We start from the raw sequence: 9,270 nt of genomic DNA, 5'->3' as shown, positions 1-9,270 counted from the left end.
CCTATCATAACATTCCATACATACTTAAAACCAAGCAAAGGGTGGAGTTCCGTATTTAAAAACTAAACAGGCACTTTGAACAACACATTCTTGGCAATGGAACCTGGACAACATTTATCAGACACCGTAGGGAAAGTTTTCACTCTGCATTATAAAAAGGACAGCCAGATATCAATTGTTACAGAAATGAAATAAGATGGAAAATTTTAACAAACTGTTTAAACTATTTTTTAAAAATATATTTTATTGATTTTTTACAGAGAGGAAAGGAGAGAGTTAGAAACATCGATGAGAGAGAATCATTGATCAGCTGCCTCTTGCACACCTCCTACCCAGGTGCATGCCCTTGACTGGAATCGAACCCAGGACTTTTCAGTCCGCAGGCTGACACTCTCTCCAAACTGGTTTCGGCTTAAACTGAGCCAAACTGGTTTCGGCTTAAACTATTTTCTTAAAGAGCCAGAGATCTTGAATAGCCTCCAAGTCAGTCATCCGGAAGCAATTCTTCACGAAATTAATGAACTTGGCTTCCACTTTGGGAAGAGAACTGCCCTTTTCTATACTTGCTTGCATTTTTGCTTTAATGTCTTCTACAGAACTAGGTCCTTTCCGTGTTTTAGGAGTTTTTTCCTGTTTTTTTGGAGGATTCTTGACCTTTTGATTTTAGTGTTCATGGCTTTGAGTCTTTTCCATTTTGATTTGATTTTTGCACATTTTTGGCTAGAGTATAGATTTCTTTACTGAAGCTTTTTTTTAATGCTTCATTATTATCAAAATCATCATTATCATCATCATCTTCATCCTCCTCCTCCTCCTCCTCCTCCTCCTCCTCCTCATCTTCATCAGTAAGTTTTACTTTTTTCTGCAGAATCTTGCTACCACCTCCAGGGGCTGACCGCTTTCCAGACATACTTAGGAGTTTCACATCCTGCTCCTCATCATCTTCTGACTCTGCATCTTCCTCCACAGCTACTAAGTGCTGTCCACTAATATGCCCAGGGCCCAAACCATGCTTCCACCGTAACAACACAGATGGTGTTATTGCAAAGCCACCAAGGGAAACTGTTGGCTGTACAGACATTTTCAAAGTTGCCAGTGTTACTTTAATGGGACTGCCTTTGTAATTCATTGTCTCTGCTTCGACAATGTGCATCTCATCCTTTGCTGACCGTTCGTAAAGATCACCGGTGCTCATTTTCCTCATTATCCACCTTAAAGGGATAATCTTTGTCAGCCTTTCATTCACAACTGAAAAGATGGTTCTGGGGCCTCAGAGGGCTCATGTCCATGTCCATAGAATCTTCCATGGGGTGAGAGCATGCACTTAGGTGGGAGAGAAGGTGCAGGATGGAGTCGCACCAAGGCGAGAGTTAAGTTTCTTTTCTATGCTTTGAGTTGCAGTGTGAAAGGCCCATTTTTAAAAAATTATGTGGAAGTTCAGTATACTGTAACATCATTGTTACGGCCGTGACTTAGGAAGGTTGGTATAAGACATCAATGTAGAAATGTACTACAGGCTAACTATCAAACAAAAAGAATCTGGAAGGATGTGGTGGATAGATAAGATGATAATAATAACAATAATAGTAATAACAGCTAATGTTTGTGAATCACTTATTGTGGGTCCATACTTCATTGCTGCAGGACAGACTGGCCCACCTCTGGTTTTATAAAGAAAGTATTATTGGAACACAGCCACACACATTTGTTTCCTAGTACATGTCAGCTCTCGCTGCTTTCCCTGCTCCATGAGGCTTGAGTGGTGGTGACAGAGGTGGTGTGATCGGCAAAGCTAAAAATACTTGCTCTCTGGCCTTTACAGGGAAAATTTGCTGACCCTTCAGCACCTCACACATTTTATCTTCTTTTCTCCTTTTATCCGATTATGAAATTATTCCGTCTCAGGGAGCCCGAAGCTACACAGCCCTGCCCTGTCTTCTGGCTTCCTTTGCCTCTTATAATCCACATGGCATCTAGGAATTGGTGGAAACTTGGAAATGGTTCTCTGTTCTATCCATCTAGCCCGCCAGTTCATAGGAAGGCTTGGAGAGCCTTTAGCTTCAACTGCTCCCATCTTTGAGTCCCTCCTCCCTTCAACTTCCCCCTGCCATGCCCTTGACTCCTAAACCCTTCTCTCCATCCTACTCTTGGATGCTCCCATATTGTTTGTCCTCCTGGCCTCAGGAATCTTTCCATAGGCTCCCCTGTGTGTAGCTGAGTCTGAGCTGCATGTGGGTGGAGGAAAAAGAGGAAGAGATGCTTCTTTTTGGCAAAGTCAAACATCCATCCGGCAACTGGACTCTTACTGGGGCTTTTTCTCAGTGCTTTTTACTGTTACGCTAGGAGAGTTAAGTTTCTTTTCTATGCTTTGAGTTGCAGTGTGAAAGGCCTCCTTCCCTTTTTTTCTTTCTAATTTATTGTATGTCTGGCCAATAAGGAATGAATTGGGAAGGTTTAGGAACCAAGCAGGAAACTGGAATTAAAAACTCCTTATCCTGTGACAATGCAAAATAAGTTAGTGTAAATTTTAAAAATCCTGTTTCTTTAAAGTTGGGGGGAGGGATGTAGAGTGGAACTGAGCCTCATGTGCTCAGACCCGGACTGATGACTGAGGAGTTAGTTATCCAGAATGCTGGCACCCGAGAATATAGCTTTAAAAGCCACTGCTGGGGATATTTGTGATAAAACATACACGGAGCCCCCTGTTCTGGTGGTGGGAATGTACAAGTTGTCAAGATATTACAGTGAGCCGAAATCGGTTTGGCTCAGTGGGTAGAGCGTCGGTCTGCGGACTCAAGGGTCCCGGGTTCGATTTCGGGTCCTGGGCATGTACCTTGATTGCGGGCACATCCCTAGTAGGGGTTGAGCAGGAGGCAGCTGATCAATGTTGCTCTCTCATTGATGTTTCTAAGTCTCTGTCCCTCTCTCTTCCTCTCCGTAAAAAAAAGAAAAAGAAAAAAAAATCAATAAAATATATTAAAAAAGATATTACAGTGATGCTGACATAAAAATGATGATGGGGTGGATGATGATTATGCTTGGAATGCCCAGATCATAGAATTTTCCACCAGAGCACCCGGGAGCTCCTCAGAGGTGCCCTCTCCAGGGAGAGAGGCTTCTCCAGGCAGAAGGACTGATGCTTGCAGTAGACCCTGCACTGTTGCCTGCCTTAAGGCTTTACTTCATGTGTCTGCAGGAGGCTGATGGAGTGATCTAACAGGTGGTGTGATCAAGACACCTCTGAGCCTCTGCCCCAATCCTCATTAGCCTCAGGGCACAACAGGGTGGTCATCATGTCCCATGATGGCAAAGCCTTGTAAAATTTTGTTTCTATCTCTCCAGCACGATCAGCTTCTACTAAGAATTCATTTCTTGAACTTGACAATCTGTTAAACCTCATTTATTTGTCATTTCAAGTATGCACTCCTTGGTTTCACTCCTCAATGCATTCATTCTACATGCTGTTTTATGTCTCTCAAATGCTCATTTCTATCATGCAACCTTCCGTTGTCCCCTTGGAAAATGACAACTAAACTTTAAAACTTATCCAGAATCATCTTTACTGGGAAGCTTTAAAAAAATATATCTCACCAGAAAAAAAGCCACCTCTGCTCTGTACCATTTTAATACATTGTGTATAATTACGTTATAAAATATACCATATGTTTATTTGTTTGAATGCTTGTCCCCCTTAGCAATCAATGAACTTATTGAGGGTAGAGTGAGTTTTATTTAGCACAAGACTAGAAACAGTTGGTGAACTGAACTTCAGATCATCTGTCCATCATCTAGAGCACATGTGTCAAACACAAGGCCCGCGGGCCAAATCCGTCCCGCCAGGCCTTGCAATGTGGCCCACACCACGCTGTCATCACTGCACTCCGCTGCGTTTTCATCACAATGACAGTTTATGACTGTTCAGTAAACCATTCAGCCCTCGATTTAGGCTGGATTTTAGATTTTGGCCCCTTCTCTGATTGAGTTCGACACCCCTAACAGTTGGTGAACTGAACTTCAGATCATCTGTCCATCATCTAGAGATTCTTAGGAATACTAATTGTGTTAATTACAGCAATGCCTAATTCCTGCTTCCACATAGAGTTGCCTGAGCTTGCATGCGATCAAGACTAGATGTATAAAAACATTGTCAGAAGATTAAGTGATTATCTCTTCTTATAAAATAACAAAATATTTTCTTTTTTATGATTTTTTGAGGGGTTTAGGGATCTAATCTTATGCAATGAATATATATTACTTTTACATCAGAGGAAAAATATCAGTTCTAAGCTTATCCCATCTAGGGATTTTTTTCTATAGGAATAAAAACTGATATTTTGTGTTATAAATATTATGGCACACACTGTTGACTGACTAGTCTAATATCTATTTACAACTTCTTTCTTTCTTGACCTCATCCTATATGGCGATAAGAAGATCTAGATACTTGCTTTCTCAGAGTAGACATGTTTCACAGATATGGCCAATAAGATATCATTGGCCATCATTGGACAAATTATTCCCTCCCCCAACTCCCACCTCCATTTTCTCGTGTTTTGAGTACAGACTTGATGTCTGGAGCTATGGCAGCTATATTAATACAATGAGTCACAAAAATCATAAAAATAGAAATCAAATTCTAGGCCAAGGGTGAGAAAAGATAGAGCTTTAATCTTTGTTGCCATTTAGCCACTGCACCAGTCTTGATGTTCCAACTCCAGTGGTCTTATTACATTGGGAAAATATTGATATTATTTAAGACACTATCAGTTGGGTTTTCTGAACCTTCAGCCATAAATATTCCTCACAGGTGCAGATAATTATAACAATTGCTATACAATAATATCCCAACAATGTTGTTATAAAAATTGAAAGTTAGAAAAATACAATATTTAACAATAAAAATTTAGTTTTTAAAATTATGGAGCCAAATGATCAGCTTTTAAAAATAAACAGACTTTTAATAACTTAAATAATTACTATAGTATATTATTATCTTTGAAAAAGTAGGTTATAAATTGGTACAGAAAATATAATCTCAGTTTTGTTGAAAAATACATGCATAGTAAAAATTAAAAACAAAACAAAACATCATACACTGTTAATTGTCTTTGTTTCTGATAATTGGACCACAGTGATATGTATTTAATTCACTTAGGAATTTTCATGTTTTCTAAATGCTCTTTAGTATACATAGGTTATTTGTCTTAGTTGAATTAGGAAAATTCATTTAAGAGAAATAATATTGAATGTTACTTATAAAGTAAAAAGACACCAGAGGATTGATATCTAGAACATGGACAAGTTTGCTATGTGGCAAGTATTAAGTGAGTTAAATGGTAATTGAGGGGAAAATGTAAATGATATTAAAATATCTTGCATTTTACTAGACTTGTATCCATGCCAACATTGATAAATACAGTTAGCCAAAGATGCTTCAGCAGAATAATGGGATATTGGATAGGCAAAGAACGATAGATGCTTCCATTTGCCGTTGAATTAAAAGCAAGCTAAAATCCATTAACAGTGAAATGGAACCTTACTGTGCTTTTATTCTTCATGATCCTGTCTGAGTAATTCAGAGAACGGGCAAAAAGCCCAGATAACCGCATAGTTTTTATTTTCTCTTTGAGCCTTTTCTATCTTAGCTGTTTGGTTTCCTGAAAGGCTATCTCAATGGCTGCCAGTTTCAAAGAAGTGTCACTGGGATCAGCAACCTGGAAACCCTATTTCAGGACTCAGTGTGTTTTTTATGCAGAGGCAAATGCTAACCTCAGACTTAAAACAATGAAATGGCAACTTTAGAGAGTAAAGAGCGGTTTTAAAGTCAAAATATAGTATTTTGTTCCCCTGTGCACCCAGAAGTTATGTGGAATGGGCAAATCTTTGCATCTCTCAGAGCTCCAGTTTCCACATCTGTGAAATGGCTTTGCCACTTCCTCCCAGTGTTTGTTTTTGAGAGAGTACTAAGTGGGAAAATGTCCACATGTAATGTACATTATGTCAGTTGTCGTGAAAAACAAACATTTTAATGACCTCAACAAAACGGAAACACTTCCCTTTGAAATTTTAATAAACCCCCAATTAAACAAGGGTCACTACAGGGAAGAGGCAGAAAAAGTATCCCCCTTAAAACAGGGCTCTGTGCATCAAGTCAGTGGGATTACCTTAGGTGTTCTTGGGTGAAGGGTCATTATAGACAACTTCAACCACAAAGGTCCTGAGTTCCCTCTAAATCGTTTTGTAGCCTGAAAGGCGATCTGCATCCTAAGGTTTTCCACTTCATGGGGTCCCCAGAGCTGGCCACCTCAAAATTATAACTTGTACCACCTTCATTCTCTAAACCACTTAAAATAAATTCCATTCAAATGTGTTTCTGTAAAAATGTATGTGCATAGAAAACACTGTGGGTCCCTGGACAGGTAACTCAGTTCGTTTAGAGTGTCATTGGATATGCTATTTCGGGTTCAACCCCCAGTCAGGACACATATAAGAAGCAACCAATGAATGGGTAAATAAAAGGAACAACAAATGGATGTTTTTCTCTCAACATCAACAAATAAATTAAAAAAAAAAAAAAAAGAAGTAGGAAAGCAGTGCAGGAAGGCTGTATTTTTTTAATTTTAACAGCAATTGTCTCATGTAGTGAGGGGTGAGGTAGCATGATCCAGGATCATTTTCTCTGCATAATGGATAGTATTTTTTTGTAATAAAAACAGTCTTTTAAAAGACTGTTTTCCTAGGTGGAAAAAGAAAATAAAGGCTTTTGTGGTTTGTTTTTTATTTGCCTTGTTCTGTTTTGCTTTACGTATGTGATTAGTCGAAAACTTTCTGTTCTGTTTATTTCCAAGGTGTTTTGAGCATAAAGAATAACAAACACAGAGGTCTCCTTTGCTTCTTTTATATTAATAGCATTTTGCTTATATCTTGGGTACTTTCCCCCTCCCTTCTGGAAGGACGATGTATAGTGGAGGAATTTGGCCATCTTTGCAAAAGTGCCTTGGACCAGCCATGGGTGTCGGAGATGGAACCTATTCAATAAAGTAACAGCGGAGTTGTTGGTAGCTGTACTATCAACATTTTTAAAACTATCATCAACAATCCTCTATTGCAAGAGCTGTGAAGGTGCTAGGCTGTTTGATTGCATTACATGTACTATTTACTTTAATCTTTATATACAATAAGCCTAAGAAGTTGGTACAATAAAAATAAAAAAATAAAAAAATAAAAAAGCTGAGACATGTATAAAGGTTCAATAATTTGCATAAGGTGACAGGTATGTGCTTGATACAGAATATAGTCAAGATGTCTGACTGCAGAGGCCACAGTCAAAAGACAATAGACAATGCCTTGGAATTATCCATAGGAATTGAACTGGAATGGATCACAATATGGAGGGCAGATGCTGCTGCTTCCTAGGCTGATTGATGGCTTTCTCCTATCCAGAAAGGCTAAATGCATGCTGGGAAGGGGTGGTGCAAGTATCCAGGCATATAAGAATTTTTATGATTCTTATAAAGGGATGATAGGCAACAGTCTGTGCTCAAAATGCTCATGGAGTGAGTCCGGAGGTCATGAACCCCACTCATTTGGAGTTCCCAATGTCATATTACCAGGGCTCCACAGAGCCAGAGAGCTGGAACGGGCTTAGAGGATACAATTGGCCTTTGATGTTTTTGTTTACCTACGAGTCATTACACTTTCTTTTGAAAAATGCACCCTCATTTCCTCTTGAGGAATTAAACTCTTCAGTATTTATAATCTTTTTTGCCAATTAGAGGAGTAACCTAGCCAAAAACTAGGTACATGTGATGAGACAAGGTCCATCATATGCTCCCTTTCTGGAACCCAAATTACAAGTTAGCATGTTGAAATACTGAAAACAACTGGAGTTCTCATTCATCCCAGAGATCCGGAGCCTCTGGACCTTCCTCTATCCCATTAGAAACCAACTCTTCAGTTTCTCTTTACTCTGATATGCCCACTTCCTTGAATCAGCCTTCCAACATGTTTCTCTTTTGGCCCAGAAATTCTAGAGACTGTTTCTGTGACTTTCATCCAAAACACCCAGCCATCATATAAGCCACTGAGCCATTTGTATAAACCACTTTTACAAAACACAGGAGTCATCTACTCAGCATTTCAGATATTCCAATATTTGTTTTACTAAGAAGAAATTCTTATATAATATTCTTATGTGTCAAACAAAGCTCAACCCTAAGCACTTTATGTCTATCATGGGCTGAACATCTCCATAGTAGGAGGAACTTACTGCCTCATGAAGCTGATCTGTCACTGTTGGATGGCAGCTTATATTGTTGAAGGATAATTTCTTATATTTGGCTAAAATGTGCTTCTTTGTCTTTCTATCCTCTTGACCCCTGTTCTGCCATCCACCACACAGAATCACACCGGATAGCCTCTCCTTTGGACTCCTTGTTTCATATGCAATCAGTTGTAGACTTAGATACGTGGATGAACTGCTCACAAAGACTAGACTGTAACTCTTGCAGTTCTAACTCGAGCGTCATCTGAGCTAAAGGAGTTTCCCTCATCCACTACCTTTGTCAAGCAAGCAGTGAGGAGGAATATGGCAGTGGGGAGTTCAGAAAACCCTAGTGCACAAAAATAACAGAGATATTCCATTTTCCTGAATCCTAGCACTGTCGATGTAAAAGAGAGTCTAGAGGCTTTATTTATTCAACTCCTTTTGACATAATGTCATCACCATCCACATCCATGTGTGACCTTCACTTCTGCAGTGATTCATTCAATAGCTACTTCTCAGGTGGATGTGCCAGGTTCCAGACAGAGTGTTGGGTGCTTTGGGGATATAAAACAAGAAATCAGTAGCTAAAATGTATAATTTTAAAAAAATCAAACATCTACTTACTTAGTATATATGAAACCAGTACTCAAGCAATTGATTTTTGTCATTGTTATTTGATTTGTTTGTTACCTCCATGTAGCTCCGTGATGCTTTGTGGACACAGCTAGTAAAGGTGTAATTCTTGAAAGCATCTTCTCCAGGACAGTGCCCAAGAAGGATAAATAGCACACTGGCCTCTTAAAGACCCAAGAAGAAGCTCTCTCTCTTTCTCCTGAAAGGTTTCCTATGATGGTTCAATGAGAATTAGTGGTTCTTCCCCAGGACTGGTTTTAATCTTCATTTGTCCCTGGTCTAAAATGAGCTTTGAGAATACAAGTAAAGCCTTTATAGAAACTTTCAAGCACAGAAAGAAGCTATTGAAATGCCCTGACCAGGTGGCCCAA

At 39.2% G+C, this 9,270-nt stretch overlaps 1 pseudogene; it reads right to left on the bottom strand.

Annotated features, from left to right (window-relative positions):
• Positions 1 to 438: 438 nt before the first annotated feature.
• On the bottom strand, positions 439 to 1,183 carry LOC118718529 (annotated as a pseudogene).
• Positions 1,184 to 9,270: the final 8,087 nt, after the last annotated feature.

This window comes from Pipistrellus kuhlii, unplaced genomic scaffold (genome assembly GCF_014108245.1).
Source record: "Pipistrellus kuhlii isolate mPipKuh1 unplaced genomic scaffold, mPipKuh1.p scaffold_m20_p_14, whole genome shotgun sequence".
NCBI lineage: Eukaryota > Metazoa > Chordata > Mammalia > Chiroptera > Vespertilionidae > Pipistrellus > Pipistrellus kuhlii.
Note: the sequence above shows the minus strand (reverse complement) of the source record. Positions and strands in the feature narration are given on the sequence as shown.